The sequence below is a fragment of the Cajanus cajan genome, chromosome 1 (genome assembly GCF_000230855.2).
Source record: "Cajanus cajan strain Asha chromosome 1, NIPB_CcT2T_4, whole genome shotgun sequence".
NCBI classification, from domain to species: Eukaryota; Viridiplantae; Streptophyta; class Magnoliopsida; order Fabales; family Fabaceae; genus Cajanus; species Cajanus cajan.
The window spans coordinates 63,305,862-63,325,372 of record NC_138517.1 but is presented as its reverse complement, the minus strand read 5'-3'; the positions used below and the strand labels follow the sequence as shown (position 1 = coordinate 63,325,372).

Here is a 19,511-nt window from a genome sequence, read left to right as displayed (position 1 = left end):
CAGCATTTTCTTTTTCAAAAGTCTTGCAATTTTCACAAACAACTTTTGAGGAGGTGGGGTTTTCACAATGAGTTTCACTAAAGTTGAACATAGTTTGAAGATTTTCATGCTCATGCTTCAAATCCTCAAGCTCTTGTTCAGCTTTAATTAAAGCATTTTCATACCATTTCAACTTGTTTTTCAGCTTTGAATTTAAGGCATATAATTTGACAGCCTCTTCATGGATTTGTATAAAAGCTTCTTGGAGTTGATCATAGTCTGGATTTGATTCAAGGTCAGAGTCACTTACAATTGTGTCTTGGTCAGTTCTAGCCATCAAGCACAAGTTGTTCTCCTCACATTCGGATTCATCACTTGTTGTGCTTCAGTCATTATCTTCCCAAGCAATGTAGGCTCTCTTCCCTTTTCCATTTCTCTTGCTTTTCTTCTCCTCTTGTTGCTTCTTCAAGAGGTTTGGACACTCATCTTTCATGTGTCCCGGTTTTCCATATTCAAAGCAATTGAAGGAGGATGTGCTTGCTTCCTCTTTCTTGTTTGTCTTCTTATTGAATTTGTAGGGGGAATTTTTCTTTCTCCTCATGAATTTTCTGAACTTCTTCACCAGCAAATTGAAGTTCTCAGTCTCGGAATCATCGGAGCTTGATTCTTCACACACCTCTTTTCCTTTGGCAGATTTCAAGGCTTTCAATGACACTCCTTTGCCTTTCTTATCCTGCTGCTCATGTTCATCAAATATGTGCAGCTTTTGCTCATGCTCTCTCAACTTCCCAAAGAGAGTAGCTAGCGTTAAGGAGGTCAAATCCTTTGATTCTTCAATGGCTGTCACCTTTGCTTGCCATGATCTGTCCAAGCATTGCAGCACTTTCAAATTCAGCTCTTGTTTCTCTAATTTCCTGCCAAGGTCAACAAGGTGATTTATCAAGTGTGTAAATCTCTTTTGAAAGTCAGAAATAGATTCACCATTTTTCATTCTAAACAGCTCATATTCTCTTATGAGAGTATGCTTTCTTGATCTTTTTACATCACTTGTTCCTTCATGAGTGACTTGCAAAGTATCCCACATTTCTTTAGCAGATATGCATTGTGAAATTCTAAAAAATTAATCAATAGACAATGCAGATGTTATGATGTTTTTGGCTCTTTTGTCATGTTGGGCTCTTTTCTTTTCCTCATCACTCCACTCACTCCAATGTTTTTCTTTAAGCTCATCACCATCTTTTTTCATAGGGATATAGGGTCCATTTTCTATTGCATCCCATACAGCAATATCAATAGCTTCAATGAAAATCCTCATCCTAATTTTCCAGTAGACATAGTTTTCACCATTGAAAACAGGAGGTCTATGAATAGACACACCCTCACCATAGGGTAGGTTGTTATTGGCCATTTTTGAAATCTTGAATAACTCTCAAGAACCTTGCTCTAGATACCAATTGTTAGAAAAGAATGGCACAATTCAAGAGGGGGGGTGAATTGGATTCTATGACACTTTAAAAAATTTCAGAGTATTTAGGATCTTTATTTCACTTAAACTTTTCTAAGACTGAATTTTCAAATGAAGCTTCTTTAAAGACTTGTTATGGAAGAATGAATTCTATATGCTTTTTTGATTACAAAATAATGAGGTTCAAATATAATGCTCTAATTCAGATTAAACCATCAATATTCACACACACATGTTAATCAAGAATTATCTTCTTTAATGTCCAACCAAGATATTACTTAAAGTAAAAGATAAAGGTAGAAGAAGATTGCAGAAGTCTTTTATACTAGTTCAGCCACTCCACATGTGACCTACATCCAGTCCTCAATCAACACCTGATCAAGATTTGTTCCACTATCTCAATGAAGAAGGTTTACAAGCACACCACACATGCATATACTTCAACACTAAAGATAACCACTTTCTTGACCCCAAGAAAACACCCCTTGTAGAAACCCACTACAAGAAACCTTACCACTTGAGAAACCCTTCTCAAGATTTAACAAATATTCATAAAGAATCAAGGATCGAATTCACCTGGAATTCAGAAGCAAATCTTAATCTTCCCCTTTCAAGAATGTGATGATGATGATCTTTTCAAAGTTTTTCACAAACATTTTTCTTCTTGGATTCACAAAGAAAACTCTCCAAGATGGTCACAAAGACTCCACAAAAACGCTTTTCTCAATTTGATTATCAGTTCTAACTCATGTCTCAAGTTTCTAAAAGTTTAAACTATTTATAAAAGTCTCAGACCCAGATAATCGATTATTTTAAAGAATAATCGATTATTTTGTTCTTCAGGTTTCTTGGAAACCAACCAAGAACAATATAATCTATTATTTTGCTGGATAATCGATTATTCCAGAGAGTCATTTCTGGGATAATCAATTATTTTGGCAAATAATCGATTATTGCAGCAAGGCATCTCATTTTGCCTGTTGCTGGAATAATCGATTATATTTAACGATAATCGATTATTTTGAGTTAGTTTTTAAAACTTCATTTTAAGTCTCAAATTAACTTTCCGATCTTTTAAATCATCATCATACACTCTCTACTTAGATTAGATATTGATTTTGCTCATGCACACAACATACACAACAAACTAAATCATTCAAAACAATTTATACACTAATCACTATTACATAACATTTTCTTTGACATTTTCTTTGACTTTGTTTTTGTGCTTCTAAGTTGTTGTTGTTTTTAGTTTCCCTTGACACACATCTTGTGATCATCAAAATTCCTTTATGCTTCAAGCTCCTCTAAGCTCAACAGTTGGCACAAGCCAAGAACAGTCGTTGGTTCAACAAAGTAATTATGTACCTACGGGTATAAGTAGTGAAGCCATGATATCTCTTCGACAACAAATGGAACATAATAACCACGATATGATAAATTTATTGTCTACACAAATGCACAACATACTCACACCCCTGTATGAGCTGATGAAAAAAATAGGAGATAAAATCAATGATAATCGGCCTTCAAGAGATACGAGTGTGAATTTGAATGGTATCGAAAATCTAACCATTAATGAAACAAATATTCCAGGGATTGTTAGACCTCAAATTCACCTCAATCAGGGGGGACCTTTGAGAAACATCGAGGAAAATTTGGATCATATAGTCGAGAGGATACTAAATCGGCACGATTTTGAAACGGGGCGAAATGAGCACCCCTACTTTGTATCTGCCTTTCCTGACTATATAACTCAATCTGAACTGCCCAGGGGGACAAAAGTCCCTAAATTCTAGAAACTCGCAGGGGAGTTAGGTGAATCTACCATAGAACATATAGCGAGATATTTAGTCGAGTTTGGAGACCTAGTGAGTAATGAATATCTGAAAATGAAATATTTTCCAAGTTCACTAACCAAACATGCTTTTACGTGGTTTACGACTTTGCCACCTAATTCGATTATTACCTAGGCACAACTGGAAAGGAGTTTCCATGAACATTTTTTTCAAGAGGAAACTAAGGTGAGCATAGTTGATCTGATGAATATAAAGAGGCAACATCATGAGACATTTGACGAATATTTGAATAGATTCAGGCAACTAAAGTCTCGATGTTAGACAAATATTCCTGAGCATGAGTTGGTAAAAATTGTAGCCACTGGATTAGATTTTTCGATTCGAAAGAAACTTGTGAATGAGAAACTGAGAGATATGGCTCAACTAGCAGAGAAAGTGAGACGAATTGAACAAATTCGAGCAGAAAAAGAAAGGTTGAGAAAATTCAATAAGTTTGTTCGAAAAAAAAAAAGTGGCATATCTAGACAACATGGACGTTAAAAATGATAATTTCGAGAGTCTAAATGAAGATATGGAAGTGAACTTAGCTGAATTACAACCTAGTCCAATTTATCAATGTCAATTATTAAAACCCGGGGAAAATAATACAGAGGCTGGTTCGAATAGGAAATATAGTTTCGATGTAATGAAAGCCGATAAGATCTTCAACATTTTATTAAAAGATAAGCAAATCACACTTCTGGAACATCATAAAATTCCTCCTTCTTCACTAACTCATTGAGTGGTGAAGCTAATGTAGAGAAGTTAGGAACAAAACGTCTATAAAAGCTTGCCAAACCATGGAAGCTCCTAATTTCACTTGCATTAGTAGGAATAGGCCATTCTTTAATAGCTTTGATTTTCTCAGGGTCTACATGAACTCCATTTTTACTCACTACAAATCCCAAGAATATAACATTATCCACACAAAAGGTACACTTGTCTACATTTTCAAAAAAGTGATTTTCTCTAAGCACAAGCAACACTTGCCTTAAGTGATCCACATGGTCACTTAGAATTTTTCTATAGATTAAAATATCATCAAAATAAACAACTACAAATTTACCAATGCAATCCCTAAGGACATGATTCATCAACCTCATGAATGTACTTGGTGCAGTAGTAAGCCCAAAAGGCATTACTAACCATTCATATAATCCAAATTTAGTTTTAAAAGCAGTTTTCCACTCATCACCTTCTTCAATACGAATTTGGTGATAACCACTCTTAAGATCTATTTTGGAAAATATGGATGAACCATGTAGTTCATCAAGCATGTCATCAAGCCTAGGAATTGGGTGCCTATATTTTATGGTGATGTTGTTGATGGCTATACAGTCACAACACATCCTCTATTTCCCATCTTTTTTTGGCACTAATAAAAAAGGCACAACAGAAGGGCTTATACTCTTTTGAACCCATCCCTTATCCAATAAGTCTTGTACTTGCTTCTCTATCTCTTTAGTTTCTTGTGGATTTGTCCTATAAGCTGGTCTATTAGGAAGACTAGCTACTGGGACAAAATCTATTTGATGTTCTATACCCCTAAAAGGTGGGAGACCATTGGGTCCCTCATTAGGGAATACATCATCAAATTCAACTAAAAGACTTTGAATATCAAGAGGTAGAGAAGTGTTTACATGACTTGTGGCAGTGCATATGAGTGTTCCTCTACAGATGAGGACATATGAAGATGGTTGAATCAAGAGAGATGTTTTTGACAAATTTTTAGTAGAATGATTTTCTCCTTGTTAAACTATCTCTAGAGCGGAAACACTAGACTTTCTAGAATCCTCTTGATTCCTAATTTTTAGGGTTTTTTTTAATCTCCCTTCTTTTTGTTTTTCAATTCCTTCTCTTGGTCACGTTTAGTCTTCATTTGTACTTGGTCCTCAGCCACTTGAGATGGTGAGAGATGATGAAGTACAAATTTTTTACCCTTATGTGTGAAGGTTAGGGGTGATCATCGGTCGGATACGATCGATTTTGGTCCAATATAATCTAAACCGATATAACCTACAAGTTACATTATTTAAACCCAAACCCGACCGTATGGTTTATCGGTTTAGATAAATTTTAATTTGAGCGGGTTTCAGTTTGGATGGGTGGTTTTTTACGGGTAAGAGTGTAATAGACTTTAAACTATTTAATTGGTTCAAATAAAGTTTTTTTGCATATCAACAGAAAAAATTAAAGATGCCTAACATCTACTAATTGAAACTCCAAACATATTATAATTATTTTTAAAATACTAAAATAAATAACATAAAAATAACTAATAAAGTCATCATTACATTCATATCATGCATCCACTGATCCACTGCAATTGTCAAGTATCAATTACTGAACTACATGCCCAATTGAATAGATTATTGGGCTAAAAACAACATTTTTTTGAATGCCCAATTGAATATATTAATAGGCCAAAAAATAACAGTTTTTGAAGGAAAATAAGACACACAATAGATCCCTCAAAAACAAAATACATAATATCTATATTTGGCTTAACATAACAATAGGAAGAAAAAGGCTAGCAATCCCAAATCATGCACAACAATGTTCAAGACATCCTTTGTACTTTGTAGAGCAAGCTTGGTGTCTCTGGAAACCTATTATAGTAACATTGTTTAAGTTAAAATGGAAAAATTGAAGTAAATTAGTCACAATTTTAAAAGATTGAAGAAATGAATTAGGTTATGGTAGAATATGGGCACTTACAGTAAAGATGTTGGTAGAAATACAACCTTCTAAGACTACCATTCATTGAAAGATAGATATGAATTCATCAATACATATCTGCACAAAAATGAACACCAATTCACTTATACATATATGCACAAAAATGAACAATTATATAATAATTATATTCTATATAGAGATAAATTATTAGGAAGTTATAATTCAATTGTTATGTGAACAATTGTATAAATAACTTGTGGTATATATATATATATATATATATATATATATTATAAAATAAAAGAGAGTACAAGCAGAATAGTAAACCAATGGGACAGGGAAAGCACAAAGCTTAATAAGATCCAAGAATGCTGTAATTCATGCAAATTGGCAAGACATGTTTCCTACAAGTAAAAAGGGTAATGGTCAAGAAAAAATTCAATAAAAAAATTTAATAAATAGACAACAATATAGTAATATGATAAATTAGTAAGGAAATACTTTTGAAAACTAACCAAACTAAGATAAGCAATTTAGAAGGATCTATTATGCATTTTGAGAAGTGCAATGATACCACCCAAATGATGATTCTCTGCCAATTATTTGCTAACACATTAAGTCGTCATTATATAATATGGTACATATCTTGAAAATGAAGGAATAAAAAATTTCTTACCAAAAAATGTAATTGAGTAGTACTGTTATACCAAAAAAATAGTAATGACTCCATATATCTTTAGTGGATGCAGACCAAAATAAGCAAAAAATAACGTCAAGGGACCTATATAGAAAAAAAAATAACAAACAAGTACATAAGTAAATATTTAACTAAAATAAAAAAGCAAGAAAATAACAAAATAAATAAATGAATATACTTTCAGCTAGTAACCACTGGCTATGATTGAGATGATGATCCAACTCCACCATCTTCAATCCCAACCCTTGATGCTACAACTCCAGCTCCTTGGGATCTAGTAGTTCCCTTTTGAAATTCTTAGGAACATGACAGAAAAAAAACTAAAAATTAACAAATAATAAAATAAAAATATTATAAATGATAGTGGGAAAAGAATAAATGTTACCTATTACAATATTTTCAGAGCTTTCTAATTCTTCAACTGGATTAACCTATTTAAATTGCAACAAACAAGGTCTCAACCAATTTTGGTAGCAGATTAATGCCACAACCATTTCTGGGTTGAGGGAGCTTCTAAAGGTATCTAATACTCTTCCACCAGTACTAAATACGCTTTCAGATGCCACTGTTGACACAGGGGTGGCAAAAACATCTTTGGCCATATTTGAAAATATTGGGAGGCGAGATGAATTTTGTTTCCACCATAAAAGTAACTCAAAATTATCATCAGCATCAACATTTGCCTCAGCCAAATAAGTCTCAAGCTCATTTTTTTGATCAAGATAACTTTTTTCTTTCAAATGTGCCTTAAAGGCATATTTCCTAGCCATATGGCAAGGAATTTCAATAGAATTTGTTATTCCTCCAGTTGAACAATTACCAAATTGTTCAGCACCTGACTGTGTTTGTTTATGATGTTGCTCATGGGCAGCAACATACCAATTATACATCCTTGTTAGATTTTGTTTGACAGAAGTAGAGAGGTTATTTGCAAACTGATGGTCATACTTATACATGTCATTAAAGGACCATTCAACATACTTAAACTTATATCGAGGGTCCAAGATGACACCAAAATACAACAATTGATTAGTATTCAATGCATTGCCCCAATACTTGTCATATTTTCTTCTCATTTCCCAACCTCTAGTCTGAAAATCAGAATTATTCTCCATACAAGCCTTTTCAATCTCACAAGATATTGTTGCTAATTGATGGAATGCTATATGGATGGTCACATGTAAAGATGATGAAAAAATTTTGGTGGCCTCATAAAATATTTTAAGAAATTTAACAAAATCTCTTGCTTTATCCCAATGTTCAGTAGTAGGAGGTCCAGCAAGTCCAAAATAGTCCAAATAACTTGAGTCCTCAAACTCAAGCTTTTCAAAGGCAAGCTGAAATTTTTCTACTACTTCTAACATGATGTAAGTAGAATTCCATCTCGTCAGAACATCAAGGCAAACTAGATTACGAGATGAAATACCAGCAAAATCAATGCATTCTTTAAACTTGGCTTGCCTTTGAGGCGAAGACCTCACAAACCTTACTGCATTGCGGATGCTAGCAATTGAATCTGTCAACTCTCTTAAACCATCATTTACTACTAAGTTCAAAATGTGAGCACAACATCGCATGTGGAAAAACTCTCCATCAAGAACTAACCCACCCATGTTTTTAAACCTTTTCTTCAAGTAAGAAACAGCCACATCATTTGCAGTTGCATTATCAAGTGTGATTGTGCATATATTTCTTAGACCCTATTCCTTCAAGGCCTCCTCAATCTGTTTTCCTATGGTCTCCCCTTTATGGTTTGCCACTAAAGAGAAACTTATGATTCTCTTTTGGTATTTCCACTCATTGTCTATAAAATGGGCAGTGAGGGCTAAATAATTTAGATTTTGAATAGAGGTCCAACAATCACTAGTCAAAGCAACCCTACTACAATTAGACTTAAAGAATGCCTTCAACCGTAATTTTTCATCTAAATATAGTTGAAAGCAATCTCGAGCCACTGTATGCCTTGAAACAACAGTAAATTAGGGTTGTAATTGTTTGCACAGATATTTAAAACCTTCTCCTTCAACTACCTTAAATGGTTTTTCATCTACAATGACAAAGGTAGCTAAAGCTTTCCTACAAGCCTCAACATTGAACCTATGGCTAGCTGGTACTAAATTAGATTTTTCCCCATTCTTTCCAAGACCAAAGGTAAGCACTGTTTGACTAGGATCGTGACAAAGAGACCCAACATATTTTGGACATTTTGTAAGATGGTGGAGCTTATTAGATGTGCCATATATTTTGGGATCACATAAATACCTGTGGTTACAGTATTTACAAGCTGTTGTGGGTTCTTTAACTTCAGTTTCAGGCAATACTATAAAGTGTTCCCACACAATTGATGTCTTTCGTGGGCCATTAGCATTGGGTTTCCTCTTCTTAGATTTTGATGGAAGAGGATGACTTGGGTTAAGTCCTGCAACTTCGGTTGGAGCTGTAGTATGAGGTTGAGGGGGATTATTAGTTTCAGCAGTAGCTTGAATTAGATTATCAGTCGTAGCTGGCAGGTTCTGACAAGACTGCTTCATCACTAATTTAATGAAGAAGCCTTGGTCAATAACTTCCAACTACAACTTTTTTTTTATTAAATTGTTATAGTGAATTCTTTATTTAGTGTTAAAATTGTATGACTTTTTAATTTATGAAAAAGACTCCATGAGAAGTAGGGAATGATTAAACTTATTAGAAAATATACATATAAAAAAATAACATCTACACATAAGTAGAACTGAAATAATAGTAGAACATGCAGAACAAAGGATCATAGTCCTATCAAATGAAATAACAATTAAACATGCAAAATAAGGGAACATTATGCTATATAAGTTAAATCACAAAATAGTTAACAAGTATAACTGCACTACAGGCTAGATCATAAAATATAAAATCACTATATACAAAAAAAAATGCTAATATAATTAAATATTCTTAAAAGTTAAATTTATAAAATTCTAAAAATAATTACCTTTTCTTCTTAACTTTTTAATAGCTCGTTTATGAGACTATTTCACTGGATTAGCCCTTCCTTATCCTCTGTGCCTATGCAGGAAAGACAAAGAACATATGGTTAGCTTCAAAACTCATTATCAAAAACCAAAAATAAAAAAAAGCTCAAAAGGTTCTAATCATGTTTCATGATTCTCGCTAACTCAACTATTACCGACTTACCGTAATGTAGTGTTATTCTCAAAAGGTATGGCTCTACTCTCATGTGCAATAGATTTCAACCACCAAAAGCCGACCTAATAACATTCAAAATAAATAAACCAGAAACACGATTCAACATCAAAAGTGCAATTATTTAAAGATGCAAAGTTAGAAACAAACAATCAAACATGTTCTTGCTCAACAAAAAATACCTTTTCATTTTTTAGTGAGATACTAAGACGAGGTCATGATTTGCTACATCTTATCGGTGAAGCAATCGCATGGACTCACTGAGACATTCAAGGATAACGATTTTGTGAAACGAAGTAGAGCGAAACCCTAGAGCTCTCGGGATAGAAGGGAAGCGGTGCGGCGCTAGGGTTTCAGAACAAATGAATTAAGGTGCAGCACTAGGTTAATAAGTTACTAAATTTGGGTTGGGTCTCAATTCATTATTATTTTGGGCTCGAATTTTTCATTGGGCTTTTTTGTTTACACGGTCGGGTTTGGTTTTTTATGGGTTAAAAAACTCAAACCGTGCCCGACCAAAATTACCCATTTTAACCCATTTTTTTAACCCGTTTAAACCAAAAATACGTTTGAACCCACCCATTTTTATTCCTTTTTTTTCGGTTCTTTCGGTTACGGGTCAGTATGGGAATGTTGCTCACCCCTAGTGAAGGTTATCTTGTTAGTAAGGCCATCATGAGTTGTTTGCTTGTCAAATTGTCATGGCCTTCCTAACAAAATATGGCAAGCCTCCATTGTCGCCACCGGCCCGAAACGGGCTTTCGGCATTCGCGAAGGATGGTTGGACTCGTTTATTCGTTTAAAAATGTGGATTGCTAGAATGACTTATTCTCAAACTGAGACCTCGTCAAACGAGCAATTTTATTAAAAGGCTCACCAATCCATGTTAATCCCAAGCGGGACCCTCCATGGATTAGCGGTTTTCGTAAAAGGAGGGTTCTTTGGAGTCGCCACCAATGTTTTACTCAAAACATTGGAAAAAGGGATAAGGCAATTGATTCAAAAATCGACTTCGGCCATTACAACCAGAGTCGGGTAAGGGAGTCGGTTACGCGTGAGGAAGGTGTTAGCACCCCACAGCGCCCCTTTCGGGTTCCCTATGACAGATTATTTCTAAAATAACAATATAAAATTACTAAATTACCCCTATTTATTATAAGCAATTATACTTTAGATATCTACATGATGACAATTTTTAATATGCACACAGAAAGCAGTAAAAGGAAGGATTTAAGAAGAAACCTTTGAAGCGTGCTTTTATATATTTCGAGTAAAACTGGGAAGCTTTTTGGCGTTCCCTCGCTCTACAAGCCCGCTCGCTCCCTCCTATAAAATTTTAACTATGGAAATCCGGAGGATTTCCCTTCGACTAGGTTCGATCCTCAAGCAAAATGGCTCGGGGCTCAAGAACTTCGTCGGATCAACTCTCCGAGTGATTTCTAGGGCAGAACACTGCTCAAAAACCCCAGAATACTCAAGGAGAGGGTTAAAACTATGTTCAAAAGTGTCAAATGACGTCCAATTGACGTCATATTTATAGGGAACAGGCCCAATACGGGCTATGGAATCAATACGGCCGTATTGAAATTTTTGAACTTCAATACGGCCGTATTGAAATTCAGAAATTTCAATACGGCCGTATTGAGTTCACTGCGGCTGTATTGAAGCTTCAATACGGCCGTATTGATTTCAGTACGGCCGTATTGAAGTTTCAGAAACTTCAATACGGCCGTATTGAGTTCACTGCGGCCGTATTGAAGCCTCAATACGGCCGTATTAAGTTCAGTACGGCCGTATTGGGCTTCATTCCCTCCACTTCCTTATTTTAAGCTATTCTAAGACCTCTAGACCTACAGAGAACCCTCCTAGGGCTTTCCAGGAGTCCTTCTGGCTGATCTTCCTTCAGTCTTCGAGAGTCTTCAAGCTTTATTTTCGACCCGGACAATTTTAGGGGTCTACAGCTGCCCCCCCTTTACTTAGTCAAACGGTCTTTTTAGTGTGTCGATTGACAAGTAAAGGAGTTGACCCAATTGTCCGGGTAATACGCCAACCTTCTGACTTGTAGTGTCTTCTGGTGGAAAATTGTTGAGTAGCCTCTCCAGGTTGAGTATTAGTCGTCGCCTCTCCAGGCTCATTGCATACCTCGGTGCTCTGGACATCTGGGTAGCTGAGTATTGCCTCTCCAGGCTTGTGCATACCTCGGTGCTCTGGACATCTGGGTAGCTGAGTATCGCCTCTCCAGGCTTGTGCATACCTCGGTGCTCTGGACATCTGGGTAGCTGAGTATCGCCTCTCCAGGCTTTGTGCGTACCTCGGTGCTCTGGACATCTGGGTAGCTGAGTATTGCCTTTTAGGCTTGTGCATACCTCGGTGCTCTGGGCATCTGGGTAGCTGAGTACCGCCTCTCCAGGCTTGTGCATACCTCGGTGCTCTGGACATCTGGGTAGCTGAGTATTGCCTCTCCAGGCTTTGTGCATACCTCGGTGCTCTGGACATCTGGGTAGCTAAGTATTGCCTTTTAGGCTTTGAGATGATTTTGTCTCCACAGTCCACGATGCTGCTTCGACGGTTTTTTCTGATTTTGTGCCACTGAGGGCTGGATAACGCAGGGATCCGTCTAGGGGATGTGCAGTCATTCACAGGTTCCTGTGCCCCAACTTGCATTGCATTGTTGGCGCCCATTGAGGAATTTCTATTTCCTTGGGGTGTAGACACGAAGATGCTCTTTCTGAGATGAGCAGTGCCTTATGATTGGCTGACGTCCTTTGGACGTTGGTGGAGTATCCCGGTTATCCTTATTCGGGTAACTCTTTTTAATTTTTGGATTTTGTTGCCTCTGTGTAGGCTGTTATCCGCCAGGGGATTTTGTCATTGGTTGTGATTGGCCTCTTCTGTTAGGCAGATCATCTTGATGTTCAATGATAGGCTGAGAGCCGGATTCCGCTTGGGGAATGATTATTGATCTTTTCGATTTTTTCTCTTTTTTGAAAGAGTGCCTCTGAATAGGCGACTGGGGATTTGAAGTTCAGTGTTCGGCTGAGTGCCAAATTCCGCTTGGGGAATGGTTATTGATGTTTTTTTTGATTTTTCTCCTTTTGCAGGGATGCCTCTGAGTAGGCGACTGGGGAATGTGGGATCTTATGTATCCCAGAGTATTATTTAGGAAGCCTCTGCAGGCTTAGCCTCACTCAGCGCTTGAGTCAGAGAGCTATCTTCCACTGAGGAAGTTTTAAGTCCTTTGACTAGATATACTGCTTGGGTGATCGTGCTTCCATTGGGAATGTCGTCGATCTTGCTTTGATAGCTCTCGCTGGGGATTCGTTCCGTGAGCTTGAGTTGAGGTTTCTCTGGGGAGTATTATTTCTGCGAGCCTCTCCAGGCTCAATTATTCTTTGATGTGGAGTATTATTTTGGCGAGCCTCTCCAGGCTCAGTTATTCTGAATGAGTATTGTTTCGGCAAGCCTCTCCAGGCTCAGTTATTTCTGAGAGAGTATTATTTCAGTAAGCCTCTCCAGGCTCAGTTATTCTGAGAGAGTATTATTTCGGCAAGCCTCTCCAGGCTCAATTATTCTGTGAGGCGATTGATCTTTTGCCTTTTTGTCGAATTTTGACTTTTCTGTATTTTGCCTTTTTTGTCATTTTTTGGCTTTTTCTGTATTTTCGCCTTTTTTGTTGATTTGCGGCTTTTTCTGTTGACCGCTGCCATACACAAGCAATTTTTCTATTTTTTCTATTTTATGCAATTGCCTCATGCTAAGGTCTTTGAATGTGCAACTAATGTGTGTGATGCACAAATGCAAGTTTGTTTATTAATGCTTTTTAGAAACATGAATGGCTCTCCCTATCCTCCTCTTCTTGGAGGAATTTCTGTCATCGACGTGAGGGAATATTTTCGTGAGCCTTTTATGCAGGAGATTATGGATTTTATAGGAATCCCTCCAATTTTCTTTATTGACCAATTATTAAAGGAATTTCGTACAATTTTTATGAAATACCAATTTAGAGGCATAATCACATGGTCAAGAGAGAAGAGAAATGAATAGATATTTTATTGATATTCACAAATGTTTTTACAGAAAGATTTGCAAAGGGAATTTCTGAAGAATGGCTGGCCAGGGTAGGCTATATACATTGGGCTTAACAATTATATCTGTAATTGTTGCTCTTTATGTTCCCCTAATTGCTTCGGCCTGAGCCAGGAGTGTAGATGCTGCAAGACGCTTGCTTCTAGAAGATAATCACTTGAACCGCCTTTCGGTTTTCGATTCAAGCGATCGTTGCTTGCTTTGCTTTTACATCTTATTCTTTTCCCCCTAACTTTTGCCTAGGACGTATCCTAGCGGGGATAGTTTTGCCTTTGTTTTGCCTAGTACCCTTGTACTGGCGGGCTTTTTATTTTGCCCTAACTTTTGCCTAGGACGCCCTTTTTGGGTTTTCATCCTAGCGGGCCTATGCAAGCAACGTCTTCAAGCATAGTACTTCTTTACCACGTCAGCGTTGACTGGGTATCGAAGTTCTTCTCCATCCATGTCTATGAGGATTAATGCTCCTTTTGAGAAAGCTCGCTTTACCACGTACGGTCCTTCGTGATTTGGGGCCCACTTTCCGATTTTGTCCTTTTGAGTTGGTAGTAATTTCTTCATTACCAACTCTCCCTCATGGTAGACTCGAGGGTGGACTTTCTTGTCAAAAGCCTTTTTGATCTTCCTTTGATAGGCTTGACCATGGCATATGGCGTTCAGCCGTTTCTCTTGGATAAGGTTCAACCGGTCGTATCGGCTTTGAACCCTTTCTGCCTCGGAAAGTTTTGCTTCCATGATCACCCTTATATAAGGTTTTTCGACTTCGACGGGTAGAACTGCCTCCTGAAGTCCTATAACCATGAAGAGCAAAGGGTAATATCTCGTGTCAGTCTTTAAATGAGACAACCATCTTTTGCACTATTTTCTTGATGTTCTTTTTGGTTGCCTCGACTGCCCCATTCATCTTTGGCCGATATGGGGAAGAGTTGTGGTGTTGGATCTTGAATTCTTGGCTCAGTTCTTCCACCATTTTGTTGTTCAGATTAGATCCATTATCAGTGATGATTTATTTCTCCATGCTTCCACTAGATTATTCTAAAATCTTTTGGGACAAGAGAGAAAAGAAGGGAAAGATATTTTTATTCTGAAGTTTGTGTTTTAGAGGGGATTTATTTTTCAAAAATGGTTTTTGTAAGAATGGTTAGCCGAGGTAGGCTTATGTGTTTAGGCTTGTTTGATTAAACATTCATGAAGTTAATCAAATCTTGTTATTGACGTTGTGATTTGACAACTTGGATAACTTCCCTTGAACCTTTCTTTTTGAATTCGGTTCATGGTACCATCATGGATTTCTTTCGTTTTTTGATTGTCCTTATTTTTGTCTAAAACACCCTTTTGTGGCGTTTTAGCGGACCTTTGCTTTTATTCATTTTAGTAACCCTAACTTTTGCCTAGGTCACCCTTTTGTGGGATTCCTAGCGGGTTCTTCGCTCTTATTTTTGCGCAGCCCCTTTTTTTGGGTTTCCTGCCGAGCTTTTTTGTTTTTAGGATTTCTTTTTATCCATGATGGCACTTGTCGAGGCCAAGGGAAGGTGCTCCAAGTTGTCACACACACTTCCACATAAAAATGATGCGGGTTTATTATTATTAAGATGATTTTAACCTCATTCATGTTTATTCAAACAGGGTTAAAAAAATGTGGTTTAGAATTTTATTATAAGCAAGAAAAGAAGTAATGAGAAAGAATGATTTTATTATAATCATAGTGGAAACATGTGTCCTTATTTCATCACTGATATGGGTCCCAATATTGACCTCTTTTATCTCTCGGCCCCGCCCCAAATTTACGGTCTCCAATTTCTCTTGACACAGTTGGAGTAGACGAGTTTCTTGATCTAGCGGTCTTTGCAGATCCGGAGAGATGGTCTCCTCATCACTGTCCAACTCAACCCATTCATCCTCAACTTTTGGATCCCGGTCAGAGCGAACAATTACAGACATAATTATTTTATTGGTTCTGTTTAGGTTTAGAATTTATTAATGTTAATGAGGAAAGAGAGAAAAGAACAAAAGAGAGAGTGATATGTGAAAAATGCCTCTTTATTGATATATGTATGTAAAACTGTACAAAACCCTTATTTACATGAAAAGGTACTCATGATCTAGGGTACTGATCACGAGTCCCTAAGAGAAAAGAAAAATATGGAGGGGCCCTATTGTGGCTTGCCATTCTCTACTCCTGCTTTGGTAGAGGATTCTTGCTCACATCGGGTGCTGTCGAATCGAAAGTGACCCACCCAGCATCAATAAGGTCTTGGACCTTATATTTGAGAACTCTACAGTCCTCCGTTGAATGCCCCGATGCCCCCGAGTGGTATAGACATTTATCTTGTGGTTTGTACCACTCGGGGTAAGGTGGATCCTTATCCTTTAGTGGAACGTAAGCTAGAAGATGAGCTTCTACTAGCTTCGGCAGGAGGTCGCTATATGTGGTCGGAAGCTTATCAAACTTCCTCACAGGCTTGTATTGCGACTTTCCCGACTTCGAAGTGGAAGAAGATGGAGAAATGGTTACAGCGTTGACTCCTCCCTCTTTCTTCTTCCCGAAGATCTTCTTAGCCTCGAATGATTGGGAAGACTTAGCTAGCTTCCCACTTTTCAATCCTTGTTCCACCCTTTCCCCAATGGTGATGATGTCCGAGAAGAGTGTCGTTGTGTTCCCTATCATCTTGTCATAATAGGGACCAGTCAACGAATTGATGAATATGGACACCGTCTCCTTGTCCGACAGCGGGGGCTCTATCTGTGCCGCCAACTCCCTCCATCGTTGGGCGTACGCCTTGAAAGATTCATCATTATTCTTGCTCAAGGCTTGAAGATCAGACCTATCGGGTGTTAGGTCGATGTTGTATTTATAGCGCTTGAGAAAGGCGTCGGCCAACTGTACTAGATTTCCATCTAGCTGCATATACCAGTTGAGCGCGGTATCAGCTAAGCTCTCTTGGAAGCAATGGATCAAGAGCTTTTCATTTGTGGCATATGCAGCCATCTTTCGGCAGTACATGGTGAGATGACTCTTGGGGCAAGTCGATCCCACGTATTTTGGGAAATCTGGCACTTTAAATTTAGGAGGGAATTGAATGTCCCTCACTAGGCACATGTCGGCGGCATCTTTGATGTCAAAATCATGCCCCTCCATAGCCCTCAACCGATCCTCTAGGGCGTGGAATTGTTCTTTTGAAACCTCGGGCTCTTTGATCATAATTCCAGCCCCAATAGGTATAGCGTGTGGAGGCTCTTCCTCGTGCTCTCCCTCCTCTCCATGATGGGACTCATGGTCACTGTGGTGTGATCCATGTATATTGTGATGACGCATGAGCTCCATCATTTGCGCCATTTGTTCTTTGAGCTGAGAGAGCTCGGTTGTGAGCTTCTTATTTTGCTCCTCCAGCGCTTCCATCTTCTTGATTTTCTGTGCGCGTGTGAGGACAGAGAGATGACCAGCCACTTTCTAAAAATGAATATTTAATCTAATTAATTTATGGAATGAATACGCTCTTGACATGAGCTTGATAACCCTCCATTTTTAAGGCGCTGCCTTTTTAAAACAGAATGTTATCACCCTCCTTGACTTATGATCTCTCCTCAACGGAGAATCTCGATAATTATGGGTCTCTTTTACTCATGTCAAGAGGTATTGGTGAACCTAAAATGCATGGTCTATGAGGATGCATGATGTCTTATTGGTAATGATGTACATGCTCCTCACTTTTATTATATTTCCACACATGGTCTTTCCTCTCATGTCATGGTATTTTCATGCATGGGGATTATTCTTTAGACCTTATCACGAGGTTTATTATTAATGCACAAACAATGTCACATAAACCTATACACAAACAATTCACTCATCCACGAACAGTCACGAGCGAATCACGAGGTAGGGGTATCCTGCAGAAAGGTGCATATTCAAGGTGGTTCTAACTGTTCTCACCGGTCTGAGGCCCCCAAGGTGCCCCCATTATAGGGACCCAATTCCTCTCGTCGTAAGTCGATGGAAAGTTCCAACGCACTGTCGGACTCAAGTTCATGGTTATCACCTTGAGTGATGTTTTCCGACAACGGTCTACGGGCACCTATAGACCCATTCGACAACCGGCCGTACTAACATCCACTCCCTATGGTTAATCACTCATGCCCCCGGGTATAGAGGGAACTGTTGTGTGCAAAGGTTTGTGTGCAGTTTTTATTTCAAACAATTGCGTAAATTTAAAAATACAACAGTTATTAAAGCCAAATAGATAAACATGTTATCATACAAGTGAGGGGTAATAAAGTAATTTTTAACTATTATTTGTTAAAAATAATCTGTCACTAAATGGGACTGACCCTCGTAGCTTCCCCAGTGAAGTCACCATCTGTCGCCACCGGCCCGAAACGGGCTTTCGGCATTCGCGAAGGATGGTTGGACTCGTTTATTCGTTTAAAAATGTGGATTGCTAGAATGACTTATTCTCAAACTGAGACCTCGTCAAACGAGCAATTTTATTAAAAGGCTCACCAATCCATGTTAATCCCAAGCGGGACCCTCCATGGATTAGCGGTTTTCGTAAAAGGAGGGTTCTTTGGAGTCGCCACCAATGTTTTACTCAAAACATTGGAAAAAGGGATAAGGCAATCGATTCAAAAATCGACTTCGGCCATTACAACCAGAGTCGGGTAAGGGAGTCGGTTACGCGTGAGGAAGGTGTTAGCACCCCACAGCGCCCCTTTCGGGTTCCCTATGACAGATTATTTCTAAAATAACAATATAAAATTACTAAATTACCCCTATTTATTATAAGCAATTATACTTTAGATATCTACATGATGACAATTTTTAATATGCACACAGAAAGCAGTAAAAGGAAGGATTTAAGAAGAAACCTTTGAAGCGTGCTTTTATATATTTCGAGTAAAACTGGGAAGCTTTTTGGCGTTCCCTCGCTCTACAAGCCCGCTCGCTCCCTCCTATAAAATTTTAACTATGGAAATCCGGAGGATTTCCCTTCGACTAGGTTCGATCCTCAAGCAAAATGGCTCGGGGCTCAAGAACTTCGTCGGATCAACTCTCCGAGTGATTTCTAGGGCAGAACACTGCTCAAAAACCCCAGAATACTCAAGGAGAGGGTTAAAACTATGTTCAAAAGTGTCAAATGACGTCCAATTGACGTCATATTTATAGGGAACAGGCCCAATACGGGCTATGGAATCAATACGGCCGTATTGAAATTTTTGAACTTCAATACGGCCGTATTGAGTTCAATACGGCCGTATTGAAATTCAGAAATTTCAATACGGCCGTATTGAGTTCACTGCGGCTGTATTGAAGCTTCAATACGGCCGTATTGATTTCAGTACGGCCGTATTGAAGTTTCAGAAACTTCAATACGGCCGTATTGAGTTCACTGCGGCCGTATTGAAGCCTCAATACGGCCGTATTAAGTTCAGTACGGCCGTATTGGGCTTCATTCCCTCCACTTCCTTATTTTAAGCTATTCTAAGACCTCTAGACCTACAGAGAACCCTCCTAGGGCTTTCCAGGAGTCCTTCTGGCTGATCTTCCTTCAGTCTTCGAGAGTCTTCAAGCTATATTTCCGACCCGGACAAT

At 38.1% G+C, this 19,511-nt stretch overlaps 1 long non-coding RNA gene across 2 annotated transcripts; it reads right to left on the bottom strand.

Annotated features, from left to right (window-relative positions):
- Positions 1 to 5,554: 5,554 nt before the first annotated feature.
- LOC109794424 (uncharacterized) lies at positions 5,555 to 9,979 on the bottom strand. Of its 2 annotated transcripts, none has more exons than XR_014428366.1 (6): positions 9,830 to 9,979; positions 9,627 to 9,700; positions 6,837 to 6,954; positions 6,638 to 6,742; positions 6,001 to 6,567; positions 5,555 to 5,891 (listed from the first exon to the last, which is right to left on the bottom strand). It is a non-coding gene; the product is annotated as an uncharacterized LOC109794424 (long non-coding RNA). The 2 variants fall into 2 exon arrangements; XR_014428365.1 differs by having other exon boundaries at positions 6,001 to 6,553.
- Positions 9,980 to 19,511: the final 9,532 nt, after the last annotated feature.